The sequence below is a fragment of the Amblyomma maculatum genome, chromosome 1, assembly GCF_055883805.1.
Source record: "Amblyomma maculatum isolate TAMU_Amacu chromosome 1, ASM5588380v1, whole genome shotgun sequence".
Classification (NCBI taxonomy): domain Eukaryota; kingdom Metazoa; phylum Arthropoda; class Arachnida; order Ixodida; family Ixodidae; genus Amblyomma; species Amblyomma maculatum.
Genome location: NC_139344.1, coordinates 18,648,711 through 18,673,586, shown reverse-complemented (window position 1 = coordinate 18,673,586; position 24,876 = coordinate 18,648,711). Strand labels below are relative to the sequence as shown.

Sequence of the window (24,876 nt, the reverse complement as noted above, 5' to 3'; positions counted from 1 at the left end):
GAAGGAAATTAAGGAGGTTAAAGTAGCAAACCGCTGGTGGAATAAGGAAATCAGGGAAGCCATTGAATAACGACGGGCTGCTTCAAGGGAACACTGAGCAGCACAGGAAGCACAGGTATCCAGGAGGAAATCGACCAAAAATGGGAATCGTATCAACAAAAGAAACGATGTACAGGCTCTCGTTCAAAGAAAAATAAAGCAGTCCAACAATCGCTGGATGGCTGGCTTACACGATGCCTCTAGAGGCAGACCAAGAAAATTTGGGAACCATATAAGCTGGCTAGGTAAAAAGAACCAAAGAAAGTAGGACTGGATTCCAGATAACGAGGGAAACTGCTTAAATGGAGAGAACGCAGTGAACTACATTACATCAGTTATAGCCTAGTCATCTAAGAGCTACGATAGGGTAATCTCCGCAAATTACGAAGCAACACAAGATAGCAGAATGCAAGGCAGCTTAGAACTGAACAATCTAAGCTGGAAAAAGGCAGAAAAAGATATGTGGTAACTCCAGTGAAACAATTGACCATATTATACTTGACTGTAATGGTATCCATCCGGAAGTTGATGCAGGCGCAGTCACTGTTCCTGAAGCTCTGGGGTTTAGAGATACCAGTGGCCGGGGGAATAAACCGGCGGTAGAAGCTAGCAAAAAACAACTGGAAGATTGGTGGCTTAAAAGCAGAGAAGTGACATAATGTCAGTAATGTAGAAACAAAAATTTAATAAATAGAACGATGGTATAGTTAGCCAATCTAAAACAATAATTAAGATATAGGGAGAAAAATGAGCATGATAGCTACTGCTACCACCCCGTTTCAAAGGGGCGCTCCTATATCCCATCCCATCCCATCCCATCCGTGCCGTTGCCGCCGTAGTGTCCTTAATTTGCCGCAGTTGCGCTGGCCGTGCCTTCCATGATTCAAACGACTTTGGTCGCGTCTTTGCTGTTCTTTTGTTTTAGTTGCGCTGTTCCTTGCATTCATGATTAAACTGGGCAAAAAAACACAGACAGAGACAGAAAACACGTACACACAGACAGAAAACACATACACACGCTCTGTGTGTGTACGTGTTTTCTGTCTCTGTCCATGTTTTTTCGCGCAGTTTAATCATGAAGGACAAGCACCAACTAGCCCGCCAGAAAACCCTTCTTGAATATGTTCCTTGCATTCATGGGAGGGAATTAATGTTGCAACAGATAATGATGTTAAAAACTAAGCATCAGAACAGGGAAAAAGACGTTTCATGCTGCTCTGTTGGAGTGTCTACCCCGCTTGAATCTGGACAAGATTTCTATGTTTGGCGTGCCATCGAACCTTGCGCGGCTTATGGAGCGGGTGCGACTGATTAAAAGACAGAATTGCAAGCTGACTCCAGCGTGCGTCGTCTGCGAAAAACATTTTGAGGAGAGCTGTTCTATCCTAATTGTGTTTTGTTCGATAACAAAGCTCTGGAGCAGTAGGATCTCTAGCAACCAACTACAGATTTTTTTTTTCTATTAATGCAGTACTGATACCTAATTTTTATGCTCGTGTTTCATCATTTGTAATGATGCCTAAGACATTACTTTACACGGACCACCTCAAGATATATGCCTGCGACCACTGAATAATTTATAATTGATTTTTTTCTCTCTCGCTTATCTCGGTTTCAGTTTCAACAGCAGAGCGACGGCTATGACATCAGTCAAGTCTAAGTGAAAGGCGGAATGAGAAAAACAGCGATATATTCGTTCCTCTGTTGTTTGAATTCGCTACAACGCTAAAGCCACCCCGTCTCAAGAACAGGCATCCCAACAAGTGAAGAGTGAAAGAGATTATAGAGCTGTTTTTTGTTTTTTAAATCTCGCGCGCGACCTGACTGTGACGACACAACAGGAGCTCGGCTGCTGAAACTGAAACCGAAACAGGTGAAGAAAGTAAAATGAATCATAAATTACTTAGCGATCCTAGACGAAAACCACGTGGAGATCCCTACACAGGAATGTCTTGTGCATCATTAGCAAGGAAAAAATGCCATAAAAATTTGGTCTCTATATTATATTGCTTTATTATTATTGCAGCGTCATGTGCGGCCTTTGTTTAAAACATTTAGCAGTGCATTTCTACATTTTTACTTGTTTATTGCTGCTGCATCGTTTTGCTTAATTTTACTGTATTGTAGACTTTGTAAAAAAGAATAATGATACAATCACCCCTTTGTTTCTTGCCTTTCCTTTTTTTACAAAAGGATGCACACCCGCATAACTATTCATGCATGAAGCAACAAGTGACCTCCTAATAAAATGGTACCTGGTTTGACTTTTGTCGGTCATGTAAACCCCCTGAGCACATGGTTATTTAGTCTGCTAAAAAGGTGCCTGCACATCACAATAACACGCTCTTGACAAGCTTGGCCACAGTGCCGCTCCTCTGCTTTTTGCCTACCATGTGATCACAGATGACTGCAGGGCCACCTCGATCGTCTGTATTTTTGTAAACATGGAGGTGAAGTTTATTGTTAGGGAACAACGTACTATGTTTTCAGCATTCACAGTAGCCTTTGTGCACTCACATGAATTAAGTAAGTATTTTGCCATATTATCAGAAAACAAGAGGCCAACGAATAAATTTCCCGACCCACTGACGTGTTGCTTAATTCTTGAAATTAAGCGAGATGCTCTTCAATCTGTCCCTGGATTTTAGGTCCTACACTTCTCATTGAGCGAATCAATGTATTCGTCACTGCTGCAAAGGTATATAGTCAATATCTGTGATTACCAGTATTTGTTGAGATGTGTTTGCAGTAGGTATTGGCATCGTGCTATTGGCACGTCGGCATTCAAGCCAGTTAGTACTGTTTGGGAATAGAGCGACTCAATTTGCGCCAATGCAGCCATACGCCAACCTTCTTACCTTTCTTTGCACAGCATCCGTGACAGTTAACCGCTTATTCTGCGTCGTCACTCTTGTACTGCTCATTGAAAATACATATGATGGCAGTTTAACAGTATAAAAAAGGGAAATATGACCATGACGATGATCTTAAGTGGAAGCAATACCCTGCCAAAGAACAATTTCTAACTGACAAGCTCAAGAGAGAAACAATGAACTATACATAAGCATTGAACATGTCCACTTCAAAACTTTTACCGCAGGCACTCCTTGCATTACGAGAGCAAACATCGTCATGAATACACATGCTCTCCTCAAAGATGTTACCTGGGCCATATACGGAGTAAAAGGTCAGGCTCGTTGCCTTCTTTCTGAGTTTTTTGGCACCTCCTCAAGGTGCTCATAGATTTGGCAGGTGACGCGTAGTTCGCACACATAGTAAGACGAAGGACGACGCACTTGAAGTAAAAAGACTAAAATTAACTTTAAATAACACAAACACAAAGTGCGGAAAGCTTATTTACAAAAGACAGAGTTGACTATACTACAAGAGAGGCTGACTGCAAACAAAGTGCAGCTCCACGAGCTGGCGCACTATCAGCAACATGAGCTCACAGCTCCCTTCACGACTTCTAAGCCAGCGCCTGCCGCTGCCGCTATCGTAGCTTGGCTAAGCCAGAACCAGCGATCGCCGCGCGGTGCACGCTCAAATAATTGTTGTCGAATTCTCGAGAAGCGGAGGAGGAGGAGTGGAAACAGCATAGCTCTGCCAAAGCTTTGCTCCCCCCCTCCGGTTCACTAGAGAAGCCCAAAAATTTCTCGAAGAAATAGGCTGCACTCTTGGCCTCCTCAAGGACAAGGAGTGAGGAGGGCCAGGTCAGTGTGGTGAGATGCACGCAAGTCAGCGTGCCTTTTCTCATTAGTCTACAGTGGCGAGGAGGTGCAGTGCAGCGGCCGAGATTGTGCAATCGGCTGGGCCGCCACCTGAAAGCTGCTCGGACCTTCCATCTGCGTCGCTTTCTCCAGCGTGCGCGCTGAAACGTTAAGAAATGAACTGCCGCAGCCTTACATACGGTACAAAGTTTTCCTGCACAGAACGAAAGTGACAACGCAGAAGTAAAAGTTTACTGTTAGGGGAGCTGTGCATATAAATTAAGAAAGCATATGACTGGCTAGGTGTGAAATGAGTCGTTCCTTTTCTGAGCACTATGCAACAAACTTGAGCACGGAGATGTGGACAGCCAGAAGGCATTACCAAATGCAAATGTATCAGAGCAAAGACAGGTGATCACAGATACCCCCATTAAGCCTCTGCAGCAAGAATGAATAAATTGCTCCTTTCGAAAAGAAGTGTAAAATCTAAAATAGCAGACAGGTTGAAGAGCGCCTTGCATATTTTAAGAATTTGACGAGATGACGGCGCGTCCTAAAATGCATACATCGGCCCCTTTTGTTTCTGGAAATACAGTCGAACATGGATATATCGAAACCGGATATTTCAAATTTTAGATATATCGAACTCATAGACTATCCCTTTGAAAATCCTATGTAAAAGTATAGGAAAGCCACGTCGTATATCGAACTCAATTTCACCGGTCGTTCGATATATCGAACTCTGCACCACGCATTGGACGGTGCGCAGACGCATCTCCAGTGTGTGTTGTGAACGCTCTGCGCGCGGCGGCTGACGTGCGATGAGTGTCTCGTGTGGGCGTGCTGAACGCACACAAGCTTAAGGCCGGCCCACATGGAGCGATTTTCCCGCGACAAACCTTGCGACCAGCCGCCTGGCGGCCGTTCGCCGGCTATCAAGCCGGGTCAGATATTTTCACCGGCGGCCAGGCGAACGGCTGCTCCTGGGCGTGACCACTGTGAGATGGCAGCACTTGCTGCCGCTCCACGCCAGCTGCAGCTCCGAGTCATGCGTGCCGACAATACGCAAAACTTTAGAAAAGTGGGCTAAAATTTGTTCCCATAAATAATAAGTGATGTTCAATACTGAATTCTTCCTGAGGATCGCTGAGCCGTACCGAGTGGCTGATATAGAAGGGACCGCTGCGATAAAAGCAAGGTTCTGCTCATAACCAGCTGCCGCCCTTGCGGCACGGCTGCTCCAGTCCGCTTGCACGTAGCCTTCGCTAAAAGGTGGAGCCGAAGTTAATCATATTTTGTTTTTATTGTTAGAGAATGGGATTGAAAGTTAGGCAGTTGCATGAGTAGACCATTTACTATAGCACGAAAGAATTTCATAGCACGCTTCATGTACTACTGTACCATCGATGCAAAACACAATAGGCCTAGCAACAACTAGGGAGAAGCGCACGGCAGAGCACTGTCGTCCGCCGCGCCAGCGGGGGGCACTGCTTTGGGAATGTCCCGCCATAAGGTGCTGTAAGCTTTGCGATCTTGCCTATTCTGATGATACAGCTGAAGCGGGAGCTTTGTCAACGTTCCGCTCAATACTGGCTCAAACCCTGGTTCAGAGAGGCGCGCCTGCAGTATGGTGTTGCTACGGCGTCGGACGTACACTCAGAGGCAGTATACAAGCGCTGTCGGGCACAATTTGAGACACTGCCTATTTTATGTGTTGCTCTTGACTGTGAAAAGTGAGTTATTGAATCGGACCCAGGTCGTGCGTTTTCTCACTTGGGCGCAGACACTGCCGACGCCGCCAGTTTTTCGCTGCATGTGGTTCGGCACTGCGACAGTGCGTCGGTGTTCCGCCGCACTGCATGAAGTTCATAGAGAAAGTTCGCTCCATGTGTTTGGCTCTTTATACAGCAGCCGCAGATGCTAAAAAGCGGCATATCTTTCTTTTTTTTTGCGAGAGTCGTTTATTCTTGCCGTCGTGCTGAATGTATGCTATGATGGCTACTGAGGTTAAAGGTCCACTGAAACGGTCACCAAGAAGCCACTGATAAACGTGTTCAGTGTGTAGAACGAATCCATTTGAGCATTAACCAAAGTATAACACCTTGGATCAAAGCCAGCGATTTATTAATAATTTTTAAAAACAGCGTTTCTTGAAATTCGCGGGCAGAGAGGTTGTCGCTTGGCAGTGTCGCATGGAAATATTTCCTTAAGCCGTGAAGTCACTAGTGAGTTGACTGGCAAGGCTTGCTAGAAGCTGCCATTCGCTGCGGCCACTGCAACCATGACGCCACAGACACACTTCCGGTAGCTGCGAAAGTCGTCTGCTCGTGCGCTGCACGAGCTCCTCAGGCGCGTCCTCAGGCGCTCAAGCACCGCACGATGGCAGCACCTCCTCGACCACCGTAAACACTACTGCTGTGGCCCCTCCTCCCGCATACTCGAACGACACGGCGGATCGTTAGCGCTTATGTCCGAAATAAAGCGAGCTAAAGTTTGTTGGCGTCTGGAATACTGAGCCGAATATGAAGTATGAAGCCCTCGTGAGGATCGCTGACCAGCAACAAATTGCTGGTAAGAGCGATAGCCGTGATACAAGCAACTTTCTGCGCAAGCCAGCTGCCGCTGGTGCATTTCGGCTCATCCGATCTGCTCGTACTAGCTCTGCGATTAATGCGTCGCCAGAATTAATCCTATGGTTTTTTTACTATGGCAGGATAGGATTCACAATAGGGCAGTTTCATAAGTAGACGATTTACGACAGCGTTGAACAGTTCCAAAGCGCCGACCGCCGCGGCTTCAAGCGAAACAATTTAGGCCTAGCGACGACTACGGACGGTCACGCACGGCGCCGTCGTTCACCGCGGTAAAGTGCAACATACATCAGTCTGCTTGCGGCATCCCGTGCTGCAAGCGTTGCAAACTCATGCATTTTCATTACAGCTAAGGCCGCGCATTTTTTGATGTTCTGCTCAGCAACAAGCCGTTCAAACGATACTGCAGGTAGGACAAGGCTTCAGCACGCAGCAGTCGGCCGTAATCGAAGACGTCGGGTGGCACAGTAGACACCGCATATTCTATTCATCGATCTTTAAACATGATACAGTGGGCAAATGAATAACTTTGTGAAGCAGACCCGCTCATAAGTTTCGCGCACTCGAGCGCCGATGAGTAGCCTCCGTCAACAGACGCCGCCATAACCTCGGCTAACGACGCAAACCGAGGTCGCCAAGCTCGGTTTGCGACAACCGCGGTTAGTGGTGTAACCATGGTTTGGTCCGCCGTGTAGCATGGGCTAACCACTGTTTCGCTAACCGCGGTTACGCTGCACGAACTGGCAAATTCCTCAGGCGTCCTCAGCGAGAATGGGTAGACCCGAGTACGCAGGCGAGTGAGCGAACGTGCGGGATCCGGAAGTTCATCGAAGTGACGTATTTCTGGGCAGAGCTTTGAACTTGCTTGCATTCTTTATTTTTTTATGACTCCTTTCGGCGTACGAGCCGTTTTTAATCGCCGATATCTCTGGCGTTGAAGAGGCTAAATCGAAAATTTTTGCGGGAGACTGATGGGTGGTTCAATATCTATCAGTGCTATGGCGCTGTTTACCCTTCTTGGTGACTATTTCAGTGGACCTTTAAAAAGCATCAATTTTTTTTTCTTTTGTGAGAGTTGTTCTTGTCGGGCTGAACGTGTGGCGCAGCGTAAGCTATGACAGCTGCGGACATTAAGAAGCGGAAGATTTATTTTTTTTTGTGAGTTGTTCATTCTTGCATCTATGAATCAACGAAAGCATGTGGTCGGCTGCGATGACACCGGCTTTTAGCATTGTTCGCTCCAAACGCCATTTGCAGCTATCACACTTGCCAATGATTTTGTAGCAGTGGACTACGCCCGCCCCACCCCAAGCGCGGAGCGATAAATCGAACCAGGCTTGTGCCAATCAAGCCATCACGCGGTCACTCTGCCAAGTTCGCTCTGCCACCGCAGGATTTATGACAAGTATAGTCAAAACATAAACACATCCTGACGTTATCGCTGCACAGCATCTTGGCGTGCTGCCAATAAATGAGCTGTGGATGCGACGGTCGAAACGGAGCGATGCGCCACCGAACGCTTTTTTTTTTTTTTTCAAGTTCTCGGCGGCAAAAATGGGGAGTCAATTCATTATGCGAGGGGGTTGACTACACGACAAATACCGCATCATTTTTCACGATCGCAAGTGGTGTCTGAAGCCAATTTCTGTATATCGAATTATCAATATATCGAACTATTTCGCGGGCCCCTTCGAGTTCGATATATCTGGGTTCGACTGTATGACGAAACAAGTTTTTTATTCTCCTGAGAGCAGAAAGGCGAACAAAATACTCACTCAAACCATAACCTTGGTAGCTCATACCGTGTACCACCAGTGAACCTACACTCGCGTCGAGGACAAAGCAAGCTTAGCACAAGCCGTTCAGAGCACATGAGGCACCCGGGTGGAACGGCAGCCAGAGCAGATTATCTGTGGTGCTTGGCTCCCCCTCTTCGTCTATTGCCCGGCTTCCGTCGCGATAAGTGTGGCAGCCAACTGCATACATTTGCACAAAATACTTTCCAGAAAAATCAGCACGATGTGCCAACATCCCAACACAAGCATGGCTTCATGTGCTTTACCTGTGTGGATGCACTAAACACATCCATTTAATACAAAGCTCGAGAGAGCTAACTGGCAATAATGCAGCAATCAAAGTGCTTTATAAAAACAAGCAAACATGTCATGCTCTGCCCTGATACGTATGTAGTAAATTTTCAGCAGAAAAAGCAATTCGAGATATATGGCACGTGAAAAGACAGTGATCATTCTGCGAGTTGCAAAAGGGTCGTTTGCCCCGCCATATGAGCGGAAGTCAAAGAGATAAAGCGAAGGCACACGCTGCACTGTTTTCAATGCTGTGTCAAGCAAGGAAGTGAGAAAGAAAGGGCTAAATCTCTCCTCAGCAAATACCCTTGTCGCATGCGCACACGTTCAGGTTCTTGTTTGATAGCAGCATAACAATAGTGGAAAGCAGCTGCTCCACAGCTATTCGCAGCAGCCTGAGAAATTTTAACCAACCCTGTACCTTGCCTTGGATTTTTTCCTACTGCAGTCGCCTTTTCATACTCGTGTTACACAGGCTGTTTCAACTGCCGCTCAGTTAAATGACAGTTCAGCTTTTCGACAGACGAACTGAACAGCATTCGACTGTAGTTACATGGAACATATCGCAAAACTCAGTTGTCCATCAGAATTACGTGATCCCGCCATATGCAAGCAATTTTTAAAAAACAAATTGCTTTATTTTTTATTATAAATTACTTTTTATAAACATTTGCACGATTTATATTATTGAAAACACAGAGCACAGCAGACGAAGGACAAGCGAGTAGACGAGAACAGCACTGAGTGTTCTGAAAAATGTTGCACCAACTACTCAACTTTCCGTTTTATATTAATGAATTATGCATTTTGCGCATGTTTTCTCTTTCGAGGATGTGACAACTGAACTCGACACAGAGCCAAGTCAATCCACTTCAGGCACGTCTGAATTCGCTGCTTAATTGCCGTTTTTTTTGGTGCTGGTTCGTGCGCTTGTGTTTTGACACTCATTTGAGTAGGTAAAGTTGCAGGCTGGGACTTGTGCTAGCCAGGGCAAAAACCTTCCGTATGATTTTAGAATGCACAGAGGTTGGAAATGCTGCCGACTCCGATGCGGCGCGTCCGCTGACAGCCATATTGTCAGTTGACTGGTTCAACTGCGACCGCTGACCTTAGTTTAACTGAACTGCAGTCAAGATATCAAATGCAGTTGGCGCTGCCATGTAACATCGGTAACTGCTGTTCAGTTCAACTGACCGCGAACTGAACTGCCGTTGAAAACGCCCATGTAACAAAGGTATTATTTCCGTTTTTGGCTCATAGGATCATCGGTTCCAAGTTTAGAGAAAGCCATCTTGAAGCAAACATTCATGCCTTGCCCTGTTGACCTCCCCTCCACCGTTTTCTTTTTCTTAAGCAAAAGCATACATAAACCCCATCAGTGATTACTGCACCCCACCTCCCCCTGCTAGATGAAGTCCTCTTAACGAATTGTTGGCTTGGAAACTGAGGTCCACCCACAACCTTTGCTTGGTACTGTTTGAAACAGTGGGTATAGAGGCAGCAAAATACAAAGAAGCATCATTATTTTATTGTTTGAAGTTTATTTCCTTTCTTTACAAGAGCTGGCAGCAACTTTCTGAATTGTGTGCAAGGTAGTCTTATAAGGTGTTCCTCGAAGTGCAGTGGTGGTCCTAAACACCAACTTCAGCACCTCCTTCCAAATAAGTACCCCTACTCGGCCGAAACAGCTGCAATAGTGTTGGCCAAACAGCACGGAGACACTTCAGTTCTGGACCTCAAGATCACACAACAGCCTCAATGTCAGCTTGTTGCCTCCTCTCAGGAGGAATCCAGAAACCCATAATGCCTATACTGAACACTGTACACTCGAAATCCTACCAACGGATACCAAATCACTTGGGCTCCTGGTCACAGAGGGCTTGAGGGCAATGCAGCTACGCATGGCTTAGCTTGAGGACATACGAACTGAGCATACATCTTCCCCGACCTTACACCCCTGCCTTCTGCCTATGGTGAAATATTACTTTCTGAACACAGAGACAAGTCCCCTTTCCCCCACACTGCCTGGAAAGGTGCTAACTCAGAGTGTAAAGAAGAAGATGACCTGGCGCCAATGCGCCAGATCATCTGGCACCAGAGCACCAGCTGTTTGAGCCAGCGCCTACCTTGCAGGCGTCTACCTGCAAGCCTCGACTTAGCCCTAGCAAATGAACTCGCCTTACAATAAAGCTCGTTATAAAACCGATAGTTTCTCTAACTTTCACCATGCTAAATATTATCTTCCCATATCAATACTGGGTCTGCCTTTGGTGCAGTGAGACCACACCACATACCACGCCACTTTAGGATGCGCCAGTGGCAAACTTTCAGGCCTGGACATACAAAATTTCTAGGAACAGTGGGAGACTGCCCTGGTAAGCTCATACTTGCAATCCAGAAAAAAATGGTGCCCCAGGTCAGAGCTACAGGGGTGGCCATTGGCAAAGGGGATCCTGAAATAAGGATTCCACCTGCAGTGCTTCATCTGAACTTCGTTTTTGTCAAATAAATGTTTTCAACAACAATATAAGGTGTACTAAGAGGCAACAACAAGAGACTAGTTCAACAAGCCGAATGATTGAAATAAGTCTAATGTAGCTGTAAACAGAAACAAGCAATCTATGAGAAGAATTACCCGTATCATTAGTAATAAAAAAGAAACTGATCAGCGGAGACACTTTCCAATGTCGTCATACTTGCCATTGAGAGTCAATTCTTGGGTAGACATTTTCCAATGTCTTCAAGCTGCAGAAAAAAATAGATATTCAGTTCCTCTGGCCTTTTTAGTGCCAGCACAGGAACGAAAACAGCCAAACATATATACAATATTCCTTAGAGCAGGACATAACAGTGAGTTAAGCCAGGATGGTGCATTGTGCAAGTTACAAATGCAAGAAAGCTTTTCACATTAATTCGAAAGAATGCTGTGGTCTAGGCTTAGTTAAACATCTCCTGAGAGGCCTTGCAGATGCATGAAACATTATACTCAGTAACAAAATTCACCGTCAAAGTGAGAAATGTACCAAAACTTTGAACCGATTACTAACCTGAGTTGAAAAGGGTTTCAGCATGACATAGGCTGTCCCAGGTAGGTGATGGCTTGCGTAAATACACCCAGGTCCAAGGGGTATGGCAGCATGGTAGTTGATAAGCAGGAATCAATCAGAAGCTGGATTTATAGAATGCACTGCCTCTTCAGCACCTTGTCCTTGTCAGTGAGTGGTGACAGGGCAGAGCATTCTAAAGTGGCTGCAGGTAAAGTATAGAAGCCTGTATTGAAAGCAGATACTTATCGATAATAATAATGGCAGTGACAAGCCCTAAAGTGCAATTGGTTTGATAAAGGAAGCTATTATGAAAAACATTATAGCAACAGTAGTTAAAAATGCAGTTGACAAACCACTCAGAAAAAGCTTTAGTCCACGAGAATGTGAGAAATTGAAGCATAATATAAAAATGTTGATGCAGTATTCTGCACAATATTACTCCATCGGCTGAATTCTTATACGAGGTAGCTATTTGCTACTCAGAAAAAAATTCAGAAATGGCCTGGACCCAAATATTCTGTGCACAACTTTTTAGCAGGCACTTTGCAGCTGCAATGAGTGCCAGTGAAGACAAAAGAAGGCATTTTTGCAGTTCTAAAATGTGTATATTATGTATAAGAGAGCAATTCTTTTAAATGACTTCGGCAGATACCTTACAAGGAAAACAATATATGAGATGTCATCCATTTACATAAAAAATCGATAATGGCAGCAGAAAATTTTCAATGTAAACATGCTCTTCAAAGCCACTGGAATACGTCAAGCATACTGCACCTCTGGTATTCTGAGGAGTGATGAAGCTTAAATAGGACGTGTTGCTGAGCTATAATTCATCAAGTTTCAAGAGAAAGAACACTCATGACACAGGATATGAAACAAGCACTCGGTCAACCGTGTCTTGAGTGGGTGTTTTTTCATGCAACATTCGAATGTATGAAGAGTGTTTTTATGAAGCCAGTCAGTGGTACAAAATATTTTTTAGTTTACTAGTGCAGTGTCCCGACTTGAGAAAATTTTCGTAGTTCCTGTGCGATCTGCTTCAGCAATACTAAGGTCAAAGAAAGGAGGTGGCAAAAGCAAATGGGCCAAAATTTTGAGCCCAAGCCCGGCCCAGGCTCATCGCTTCAGACCCGAGCCCGGACCGGTCCGACACTGAAAGGGCCTGAGCCTAGCCCGGCCCACAGATTTAGGGTCCGGGCCCGACCAGTCATTCCTTATTTGCAGTTGAAGCGATGATACAGAAGGAAATAATTTCAGGATGATAATTTTTATCTAAGATCTTGAAATGTTGAGTTCTCACGTTCAAAACGAAAAATTTGCTGAATATATAGAGGGACAGCACATACGTAGAATTAACTTATTATGCAACAAGTTATGCATTGAACTGAGGCATTTGTGGCACTCCTGGACCCTCTATGCTTGGTCACAAACAGAAAAACTATTACACATAGGAATTCAAGGCGGGCAAGACCTGTGGGTCCTTTGCATGCATATGCTTGGTCATCGACTGCTACCAAAGATGCGTTGTCGGCGAAGAGGAAAGGTGCATCGATGCCGGGAAAGAACTCTGAAACTCTCGCTTGCGGAGGACACAAAAAACTGCTGTGCATTTTGCTTATCGCACTATGGCCGCATTCGCATTTTCGCAAAAGTTACATGTGTCCAGCCCTGCCTAGCCCGCCCAAGACAAATATACCTTGGCCTGGGTCCGGGCCGAGCCCGAGGAAAAAGGCTCCCGGGAGGCCCGAGTCCGGCCCGCGGGCCGGGCCGGGTACAGGCTTTTGGGCCAGCCCAAGCCCGTGCACAGCTCTAAGTGCTACTTTTAGAATAACGCACTTGGTGGCTATTTTCTAGCAGCCCTGACAGACAAGAATCATTAATTTGTTCAATCTATTATTTCGTTTGTAGGGGCACAAAATTATTTCTCTTCCCGTCTTTCAGCATCTATGTGAATGACGTTGCTTATTGGCTCATACTACACTAGCAAAAAATTATAAAACTCAAATTAAGTTCACTTGTGCCACACCTTTGTCATGTAATTATGAAGTGAAAATGGTGAGAATTGGGCCTAGTTGGTCATCCAACCAACTCCAAACCAGTTGTTAGCTCACGCTGTGTGTGGTGTTTCTTGTCCATCAGGTGTTAGTGCAGTGAGCCACTATGGAAGTGAAAGTGGGCCATGATTTCATTTGGCATCAGTATCATGCATAAACTGTAAATAGTGACAATATTTACAGATCAAATCAGGCATTAATTCAAGAGGACCAGGGTAAGCAAAAATTAAAAAAAAAAAAGGCGATTTTTCTTTGTTTTTTATTCTTTTCTGCATCTTTTCCAGTATGACACTTCATCCTGCACAAATTTTACCAACATGAAAAAGCAATCTAAAAGCAATGCGATCAGCAACACGCCTCGCTTTATGCACACTTTTTTTTTTAACTTTCTTACAGCGTAAATCTACAGAAAACATGAAACTTTCCTGATTTTTACCTAAATGACAAGGCCGTCTGACAAAAGTGTTCAAGTTGTTAGCCATGAGAATTCTGGGATGCAGCTTCATGCCTTTCATATGTCTTTCACGTGTTAAGTAGTGGTGATAGTGTTGCCTCTGGTGGATGTGCTGCATCTTCTGTGACAACGAGCATAGCTGCCGAGATGAGGCCTATGGAAGAGTTCAGTCAAGTCAACGGAAACAATCTGAAGAGGATCTGACTCTCATTGCTAAACATATGTGATCACAACAAGCTCAGCCAGGGAAATGTACCTCTCGCTATGTATATCCTAGCATAGCTGACCTCAGCCACTGCCAATTGTTTTTTATGTGGGCCAAGATGGGGAGGCCAAAAGTATTTTAAAAGCGACGCTGCACGAAATAGTTCTACCGAAGGCCCTGGAACGCCAGCAGCAGACCCGATGAGCTCCTCGAGGGTGAAGCTTTGTGCACTGCTGTAAAAGAAACACCAGGTGTGTGATAACGGTTATGCTCTTGTGGACATGCACATACTTATCAGAATTATAGCACAAAGTTGTGCGTGTAAACTATGTGGCAGAGAGATGTAGCTTGAAGAAAATGGTGCCAAACATTTGGTGTTGTCAACGTCTACAGTGTTGATGCCTCACAAAAATTCCACACTTCTGAAAAGGCTACTTCTGGCGTCTATGAAGCCAACCTGAGAATAGTAATCTATGTGCTATGCTGAACCTCCCGAAGCTGTCAACAAAGTTTTAGTATAATGAAGAGCTGTTAGGTCATATTCAAGCTGTGGCTGAGGAGTCGATGGTGCGTGCTACTGGAGGGGCTGTGGAACTCAACAACAATGACAAAGACATCACTTTTGCCTTGGATAGAAGATGGCAAAAAACGGGACACACTTCCAACAATGGCATCATTTTGCGACCAGTGTTGACACTGGAAAAGTGCTTGATGTTGTAGTCATGGCAAATTACTGTCGCGTGTGCAGCTCAAACAATGGATGTAGTGATCTACAGCACGAAAGCATTTGCCAGTGGAACTACCATGGAACCAGTGGCGGCATGGAAGTTTCAGGTGCACTGCAAATTTTCGGCAGAAGTGAGGAACGCCGTGGAGTGCGATACATAAAGTACCTCTGAGATGGTGATAGTAAGGAGTTTCTGGCGGTAAAAGAAGCAAAGCCATATGGGGACAGCACTGAAGTCACAAAGCTTGAATGTATTGGACATGTGCAGAAGGGAATGGGCATGAGATTGAGAGGGTTTAAACAGGGAAGAAGACAGAAACCTGTCTGATGGAAAAACTTTCAGGGAGAGGATGACTTACGGTCATAGCCATTGACACACTTCAAACTTACTATGGCTTGGCAGTAAGGGAAAAGCGTCTCTCATAGCCTGAGTTGCTTTGGGACGTTAAACCCCACAAACCAAAACAACCAATAAGGAGAAAGGTTGGAAACTTAGAAGAGTTGCGGAAGACCGTTTGGGCAACCTATTTTCACATGGCATCATCTGACACGGACCCATGCTATGGTCTGTATCCAATGGGCCTGGCACCTGGTGTGCTACAACAAAAGTGTGCAGGAAGGCAAGCTGTTTGTGCACAAAGAGAGGCTTCCGCCACCAGTCCTAGACGCACCTTAGCCCATTTGTCGGCAGCTTTCATAGCCAGAGCTTCCGTTGAAATGTCTACACAGACGAATTGAGAACCCAAATGAGTTGTTCAATAGCTTAGTGTAGAAGTGTGCTCCAAAAAATGTCTTTGTGGGCCTGAAGACATTGAAGATTGCCACATTCGATGCGGTGCTAAACATTCAATGATGACAATACAGCAAGAACTAAGGTTCTTGAGACATGCGGGCTACATCCTGGCAATAACACTTCGCTGGCTAAAAGAAGTCTACCAGTGTTGAGTTTACTTCGTTGCCAGAGCAACACATCAAGCAACAAAACAGGCCTGGGAAGCTAAACAACAGGAAAAGAAGTACAAAGCTGAGCAAGATGATGACTATGCAGCTGGCTCCTACTCAATAAATGGGTAAAAAATTGGTGGCTGAGTGAAAAACGTGAGTGAAATTATTGTTTACTTTAAACACAGTTTTCTGAAAAACAGGAGTTTTTGTTACGTTGGTACCGTTATTTTCAATATTACAATAAATACCATGCTGACCTTTTGGGCGCATACTAAATGACTACATGGCAATATACTGAAACAAAATTAAAGCAGCAGAGTGAATAGTGTTTCTTTAATGATAAAAAAATATTTAAAATGTCATCTAAAATTAGGTCTTTTAAGAAAAGAAGTGATAATAATCCGTTTTTTTTTTTTTTTTTTTTCATAATAAAATACTTTTGGTTCAGCAGATAGACGACAAAGTACTGAACAAAATCAAACCAACCCCTTGGCAATATCTCTATCAGTTGTTGAAGAAAGTGCACCACAATATGCTCAAAAATACATGGGAAGTATAGGGCTTACCAAGTCCCCTTAACATGACACTTAACACATGGCCCCAAGAAGCATGCACTGCCTACAAATTTAGTCAATAAATAAAGAAGCCAGATATCTGCATTTCAGAAAGCATAACATGCAGCAAAGCATGGGTTAGTTTCACAAAGATAAAACTCGAGCATGTATCCCGTGTTTCAGGATTGGTTTTTACTACTAATAAGTGGCTTGCTGATAACCTGCATCATAGCCTCCTTTATACACTCTGTGCCAGTCAACTCCGCGCTCCGCGGCCGTCGCCGCCGCTCCTCCTCCGTTGACAAGTTACGCCTCTGGCTGCCGAGAGATGGCGACAGCGACGTAGGGTCACCTTCACCAGGTGAGTGCCGGGTGCGCCGTGTTGCAAAGCGGTCCGGATAGCCACGCGCTGCTGCTGTCTCGCTGTTTCATGGACTGTTCTGCTGTGTGCAAGGTCATGCTTCTACTTTTCTCTGCCTTCGGGTGCTGCAGGAATACAGCATTGCACCAGCTGGTAAGTGCAAGCTTTGCTTTGTCCTTCCAGCGATCGCTGCATAGTATACAGCTGCTTTGAGGCTTGTAAAAAATAGTGACAGCACCAATGTGTTTATTAAGCGTCAATACTGCAATAGTAATGTTAGATGCACACCTGTGCTTTCTGGACTGCAATGCTAATTGCTTCCCTGCCTAGCTCGTCTGCGTAGTGTTTTAGTGTGCTCCTGCGAAGCCTTTTCTTTTTTGCAGTATACGCTAATTACGAAAATTTGTAATAAAATAGAAACACAAGATTTACCTATTGTAAAGATGACTACTTTAAAGTGAGTTAAACCAAATCTTGCAAAGCCTATGTTAGTTTCCCTTCTCGCACTCAACCGCATTAAGGCCTGTGAGAAATAATGACAGCACCAGAAGTGTGTTTATTACGCGTCAGTAAGGTAATAACAATATTAAATGTGCACATGTATTTTCTGGACTGCAATGCGAACTTCCTCCCTGGTTAGCTTGTCTGTGTGGTATGTTACATGTGCTCCAGCGCAGTATTTTTTGTTTCGCTAACTACGCAATTCTGTGAAAAAATAAAATCACGAGCTTTGCCTATGGTGACAATTATTTTGGAGTGATCGAAACAGAAAGATGCAACGTGTATATTTGTCTTTCCTTGTTTTTCTACTTAAAAAAAAAATGTTTGTACGACGCACTGAATCATTGAAAGTAACAGCTGATACCAAAATTGTTCTCTTTACAGATCTCAATGGCATACTGTGATGCAGTTGTTCCAATCATCTGTAAATCAAGCTGGCTTCTGAAGTGCTATCAGTGACAGCAGTCACCGTGAACTTTTTTCCCTACTTGTGGCAGCTATTCATCACACCACTTCTACATGGTACTCTTGAAGCACAATTGCTGTTGCGAAATGTGTAAATAAATGCTGGAGCCTTTCTTCTTAAATTTTGTTTAATTGCAGCGTAGACTAGCATCGTAATTTTTCTATTACCATTGACGCTAGCGGAGCAGTCATGCAGTTTTTCGAGCCATGCGCAATTTCTTGAAACTGCCTGACAGAAAATGTCATATAGCGTTGGTGTTATTGCCTAACAAGTATCATGATCACTTGTTATGCTTAGTGGATGTCGGCCTTACAAGTAAATATGCTGAGTATGCACGACTCATGCTTAGGAACAGTGTTGGGAGCCTTAATGATTACATCCTAATGACGGGTCGGCTCTTGGCTACGTGTTGTGGCCGGAAGCTAGTGCTTCTCAGCGACTCCCAAAGCCCAGGCCGTCAGCCGCTTCTGAACAGCCGGGTCAGAGCTGGACACCACAGCCTCTCATCACTCGAGGTCGGAGAGTAGCCAAGTGGTTCGAGGGTGGAATTCCAAGCATTTGATCATAATATGTTCAAAGTCACCTTTAGGTGCTCCACACAGGGTGCACTGTGGCGAGAACAGTCCTGGATGGATCAAAGCTAAGAAAGCAGGAGATAGGAATGTACGGGACTGAAGCTGGCGCCATGTCACCTGTTGTAGCTTGGTCAGAGATTTATGAGATGGAGGGTAGATAGTTTGTTGATCACAGTAATGGAGAGAGATTTCGTGGCACAACACCATGCGACATCACTGCGTGCGGCATCAACAACACAGCCGTGCAGAGGAGGCTGCTTGAGAAAGCAGATCTTACGTTCGAAGACGCCGTAAAAACTGCGCTTGCAATGGAAGCCGCGAAAATACTGGCAAGATAGCGAGCTCAAGCAAAAATGTACCTTCCACTTATTAAGTTGAGGCATCAAATGGACGTGCTACATGCTACCGCTGCGGGGACGCACACCTCTCGTTCGTGTGCAAGCAAATCAGCAGTATATGCAATTACTGCGGGTAGCAGGGACACATCGCTCGTGTGTGCAACTCAATGAAAAAGCATGTTTCATTGCAGAAGGGAAAATTTACAGTCGCATGCATCCGCGCCTCTGGTTAGCAAAAGTTCACATGTAAAGCATCAAGTCAACACTGTTGACCGCAGCGTTTCTGCCGATGCGTTTGACATGTGGCTAGTCAACAGCGTCGCGCCTTCGCCACCCTTCACTATAATCGTCAGCGTTTGCGGTAAGCTACTCCATATGGAGCTGGACACCAGTGCGAGCGTTTCCATCATGGAAGTAAAACGTCTTCGGGAGCTGCTACTGCTAAGCCCGTTGTACATAGTGGCGAGGGCAGAGGCATGTTATTCGAAATTATTTTTGGATAGCCTCACCATAATATATATGTCAGTACCTGTCATGCAGTCTGACGTACTTCTGCGAAGCTACTCTGGTGAGCTGAAACCAGTTAAATGTAAAGCACATGTCACAATGAAGTTCCGTGATGGAAAAGCAGCACTACCTTTGTTCCTGACTGGAGAATGTTCACCTACACTTCTAGGCCGAAACTGGATTCCAGACAAGGGTACTGACATTGCTTTCATCAGTCTCAAGTGCTTCAGTGCCTGCAGAGGGAAGGCATCGTGGAGCCAGTTGCTTCTTTGGCTTGAGCTGCACCAATCGTTCCAGTGGCTAAGAAGAATGGACGGGCCCCGAGTTGCAGATTTCAAAGTTACCATTAACCCAGTTGCTGTGTTGGAAAAGTACCCGATTCCGAGAATTTAGGACCTGTGGGCCGTGCTTTCAGGAGGTGAAAAGTTCCCCAAGTTGGATTTGAGGTATGCCTACCAGCAAATAGTGTTTGGTGAAAATTCTAGAAAGTATGTTACAATCTCTACAAACATGGGACTGTTGCAGTACATGTCTCCCTTTTGGTGTGTCATCGGCACCAGCCTTGTTCCAAATGGAGATGAACCTTTTCAGAGGACTGCACATGTTGCAATATATTTCTTTGACATCCCTGCCACTGGTTCGAATGATTCAGAACACCTTCGCAACCTCAGTGCTGTCCTATCGTGACTCCGTGATTTTGGGCCGAAGTTGAAGTTCGACAAGTGCCATTTTTTCTTCGAACAAGTTGAATACCTCGGACACATAATAAGCAAACAAGGGCTGTCGCCAAGTTCGAGCAAGGTATCTGTCATCCGTAATGCACCTGCACCCAGAGACGTCGAGGAATTTTAAAGTTTTTTGGGACTTGTGAACTTCTACATGCGATTTCCACCAAACCTATCTGGATGCTTCCATCCTCTGCATTTGTTTCTCACGAACGAGAAGAAATGGGCATGGGGAAAAGAACAAAAAAAAAGCATTTCATGCAGTGAAGGAATTATTAATGTCTGCCCCTGTCCTAGTGCATTTCAACCCTGAGGAGCCGCTGCGTGTCAGCTGCGATGCCTCTCCATATGGGATTTGTGGAGTTGTGGCACACAGAGAATCTGATGGCCGAGAACTTCCCATTGCTTCTGGCTACAGATGTTTGTTTCGAGCAGAGCAAAACTACAGCAACTGAAAAAAAGGCACTAGCATCTCTATTTGGAATTGAAAAATTCTATCAGTACTTGTGGGCCATTCCTTTCACTGCTTACACGGATCATAAGCTACTACTAGGATAACTGAGTGATGACAAGCCCCTTCCAGTGCAAGTATCCCCATGACTAGTCAGGTGGAAATTGAAACTTTCTGTATACAAGTACAAGCTTGTGTACAAGCCTGGTCTGGACATGAGTCATGTAGATGCCCTCAGTAGGTTGCCATTGCCAGCAAACAACGTGGATCTGCCTACACCTGCTGAAATGTTCATGCTTGAACAAGCATACCTACGACTTGTCACCTGCTGTTGTAGCACAGGCTACAAAAAACTATCCACTCCTGAGTCATGAAGTTCTTGCTGTCATGCGAGGGGAAGAACTTCCAGCAAGACCAGAGGGAAATCCATTCACAGCAAGGAACAGTGAACTCAGCCTCCATAAAGGTTGCTTACTGTGGGGTTCTACAATTGTTATCCCAAAATATTTGCAAGCCAAAGTTTTAGTATTACTTCATGCTGGGCACCCTGGCATCGAGAAAAGCAAGAAAATAGACAGAAGCCACATCTGGCGGCCGATAATTGACGATGACATTGATAAGAGCGTAAAGAGCTGTGCAACGTGGCAAGCTTATCTAAATGACGGCGCTGAGAACGAAACGAAGCACGAAGAACGAAGAAGAAACACAGGCACCTGTGTCTGTGTTTCTTCTTTGCTCTTCGTGTTTTGTCTCGTTCCCAGCGCTGTTATTTAGATATGCAATACCAACTAGCCCGACACCTTGCCCTCATGCCGTTTAACTGCATGCACCTCGGTGCATTCCCACAGAGGCCCTGATCAAGGCTTCACATTGACTTTGGGGGCTCCTTTCATGAGTCATACATCCTGGTCATTGTGGACACCTATTCAAAATGTGTTGAAGTTTTCCCAGTGACGTCAACATCAGTGGATGCTGTTACCATTTCATTCCGAACAGCATTTGCACAGCATGGACTGCCAGATCTCATCGTGCCTGATAATGGACTTGCATTTGCAAGTGAGCAGTATCTGGAATTCTTTACACGTAATGGAATATGTGATACATATGCCTCCCTACCATCCAGCTTCGAATGGTGTGACAGTGTGTGTCGTACCGACTGTCAAGAAAAAGATCAAGAAGAGTGGATCTGGATAGTTTCAAACCCAGATTTCACGGCTCTTACTTCATTACAGAATCACACCACATGAAATAACAGGCAGAGTACCATGTGAGATGCTCATGGGAAGGATGATCAAGACACCTTTGGATCATCGCCTAAATCTGCATACTTCAAAGCTGCTGAAACAGCTTAGGCAAAAGCTACAGGCTGATAAAGGGTGCTGTTATTCTCCATTGCCGAATGTGGGAGACTACGTATTCGCAAAGAACTTTCGGCAGGGGCCACCGTGGGTACTTGCACATGCCACAAGCACCACAGGTCAGTCAGCAGCTACAGATTCTCTCAGTGACAGCACTGTCTGGCATGGGCACGGAGACCACCTTTGCTTTCAATCCCAAGAAGTCTCTGAGCCAATCACTGCACCTCCTGTGATACAAGACAATACAGGCATCCACCAGCTGAGCGTGATACCGATTTGACTTTCTGCAGACTGAGCCAGCCGTGAGTGAGACTAGTGGCACAGAAGAGACTGTCAACTTTTCAAAGTCAGTGTGCTGCAGCCTGAGCTGAGAAGAAGCACTAGAAGCCGCAAGCCTGCGCAGCACTATTTTCTATGACCAATCTGAAATGGAAGGACTGTTGTAATTCTTGTTTCATCTTTACAGCCATTTCACGTGGCGCCACCATGAGGCAGAGCCATAGACCGGTGATAATAAAAAGATGGCGCGGCGCGGCACGAGCGTGCATGTTTTGCGTGTGCGCAGTCAAACGCAGTGTGTGCTACCCGCGCCTTTCTTGTTCGAAGTTTGGCTACGTTTAGCCGTTGACGGCGTCCGCCGGGCCAGAACGCTTCTCGGCAGAATCCGAACATGCTCGTAACACATACATTTTATGTACAAAGTTAGTGCGTTTCCTTTACTCTGCCCCATGACGTGAACTAGCACGACAGAAACGCGAACGAGGCCGAGACCTTGAGGAATGAGCACTTCGCATCAAAGTCCCAAGAAAATACATTCGTTTCGTGAACACCCTGCGCGCACTAAAGGCAAGAAAAGCGTAGCGCACACGCTATTTTTGTTAAGGAAAGTTTGAGTAAGTCTGCGGAGCAACTCTCCATACCTGCGCCCATATGTGCGATTTTTTTGGAAGCTAGCTGAAAACCAATACGTTCCACATTTCCATTCCGGGACGTTCCGGAGCGTTCGAGCACAAAAGACGGACAATGCAGCAATGTGGTGGGCCACAGTTCCCCGCACTGCAGCTTCGCAATGTGCATAAGAATATGCGTACCTTGAAGTAAGTCATGCAGAACGCTGTCAACCTTTCGCATAAACAGCGCCGGACAAAACAGTGCGAGTTCTTAGTTGGCACTTTACACCACATGATCAAGCACAAAAGAATCGTTGATGCCTTCTTTCTTCGAACCTATCAAACGTGACACGGTGCACCAACCCTCGCGCCTGAGCAAAGCACAAAGAAACGCCGACACCGCAGACTTGCCGACATGGTAACTACCCGTTTGCGTTAAACACGTGAATGCCTGTAGACGGCATTTAACACACAGAGAAAGAGATTCTTAACACGCGCGTACACACTTCTGCAACAAATACGCACGCAAAACGCAACACATTTCACGACGGTTAACCCGGTAACAACCGAAAAAAAAAAACCATGTGATGGCCATGTTGATGAGACCAGCTGCTCCCTGGCGATGAAAATCAGTTTCTGTTTCTGTTTCGTTAATAAAAAAGCTCTTACGCGTATTTTCACTTTTAACGTTATTTATAGAGCTATGTTTTGGTATTTTGCCGTATTGGCGGCTGTATAAATCGTAGCGATGGCCAGTGAATTGCCACTCGTGGACAACGTAGAATACCGACCTGCCGCTTGTTTAGCACAGCATTTGAAAACTCGCATGCAATCATGCGAGTTACGCCAGTGCCTCCAACCAGTATAGACCAACCAGTATAGACCAGTATAGTATAGACCAACACCGTGTTTACAAACAAAGGGGGCGCTCACGGCGTCGCAGTCGACTGGGGGTGAAAAATAGGGTTAGCGCCCATGGGAATACCTGTAACCGAAATATTTTTAAGCAGTTTTCTCATTTCACGGGGCACCTGTGATGTCGTTATTCGGTACAAATCAACTATGAACATCCTAGAACAGATCATCAAAATATGAAATCTCATTACCTAGGCGCACTATTTTTAAAACACTGCGAAACATGTTGGGGTGCGAGTTGGGCGGGCGACCCGTAGAAATAATACATGTAAACACAACTTACTGGAACATTTTTCTCATTTCGCAGAGCATTAGAAGTGGTGGCCGGTCGTTAAACGTTGACCAGCGCTTTGAAGAAGTGTGTGATAAAGTATGGTGCGTCATTATGGAGGCCAGTCTACTTTTAAAACTCCCCAAATAACATGTGTTATGAATCCAGACAAGGCAAGCTGGGTGCTGCGAATCACGCAGTTTTGCTTACAGTCTGATATACTGCCAGTTCAGTTCAGTCGTTCAGTCGTGTCCGACTCTTCGTGACCCTATGGACCATGTACGCCACGCTTTCCGGTCTCTCACTATCTTCCTAACATCACTTAACTTCATCTGCAGTGCCTCGAGGATGCCATTTACCATCGCGTTCGAGGCCTACCCCTTCTCCGGCGACCCTCAACATTTCCCAACATCGAATCTTTCTCCAGCGACTCCTCTCTTCTCATCAGATGACCAAATGTAGCTGAGCTTTAACTTTAAAATTTGACGCTCCAATGAGCAGTCAGGGTTTATGGTCGACAATATTGACTGATTTGATCTTCTGGCAGTCAAAGGAACTCTCAAGAGTCTTCGCCAGCACCACAATTCGAACGCGCCAATTCTTCGACGGTCAGCTTTTTCACAGTCCAACTCTCGCATCCATACATCACAACTGGAAAGACCATAGCACGAGTTATACGGATCTTGGTTGGTATAGACTAATGTCTGTGCTCTTTACTAGGCGGTCAAGGCTAACTATTGCTCTCTTTCCCAGAAGCAGGCGTCTCCTAATTTCATGGCTCCAGTCTCTTTCCGAGGTAATCTTGGAGACCAAGAAGAGAAAATCTGTCACAGCTTCCACTTCTTGTCCATTGATGCTCCAGGACAATTGACAGGACAAGACGCCATGATCTTTGTCTTTTTAATGTTCAGTTTAAGCCCAAACTTCTCACTCTCTTCTTGTACGCGCATCAGAAGTCTCTTGAGTTCCACTTCACTTTCTGCCATTAAAGTGGTATCATCCACATATCTAAGGTTGTTGATACGTTTTCCAGCAATCTTCACTCCAGCTGAAGACTCGTCCAGACCGGCCTTCCTCATGATGCACTCTGCACATAGGTTAAATA

General features: G+C 45.3%; 1 long non-coding RNA gene and 1 pseudogene across 1 annotated transcript in view; one reads left to right on the top strand and one right to left on the bottom strand.

Annotated features, from left to right (window-relative positions):
* The window catches only part of LOC146201880 (uncharacterized), a 30,616-nt gene extending 7,476 nt beyond the window's left edge, over nucleotides 1–23,140 (bottom strand). The window contains exons 1-3 of the long non-coding RNA XR_014703596.1: nucleotides 22,787–23,140; nucleotides 11,475–11,676; nucleotides 11,128–11,172 (exon numbers count right to left, since the gene is read on the bottom strand). This is a non-coding gene — a long non-coding RNA (uncharacterized LOC146201880). The remainder of the gene's footprint in view (nucleotides 1–11,127; nucleotides 11,173–11,474; nucleotides 11,677–22,786) is intronic.
* Nucleotides 1–24,876, top strand: part of LOC146201877 (kinesin-like protein KIF11) — a 184,684-nt pseudogene that overhangs the window by 112,438 nt on the left and 47,370 nt on the right.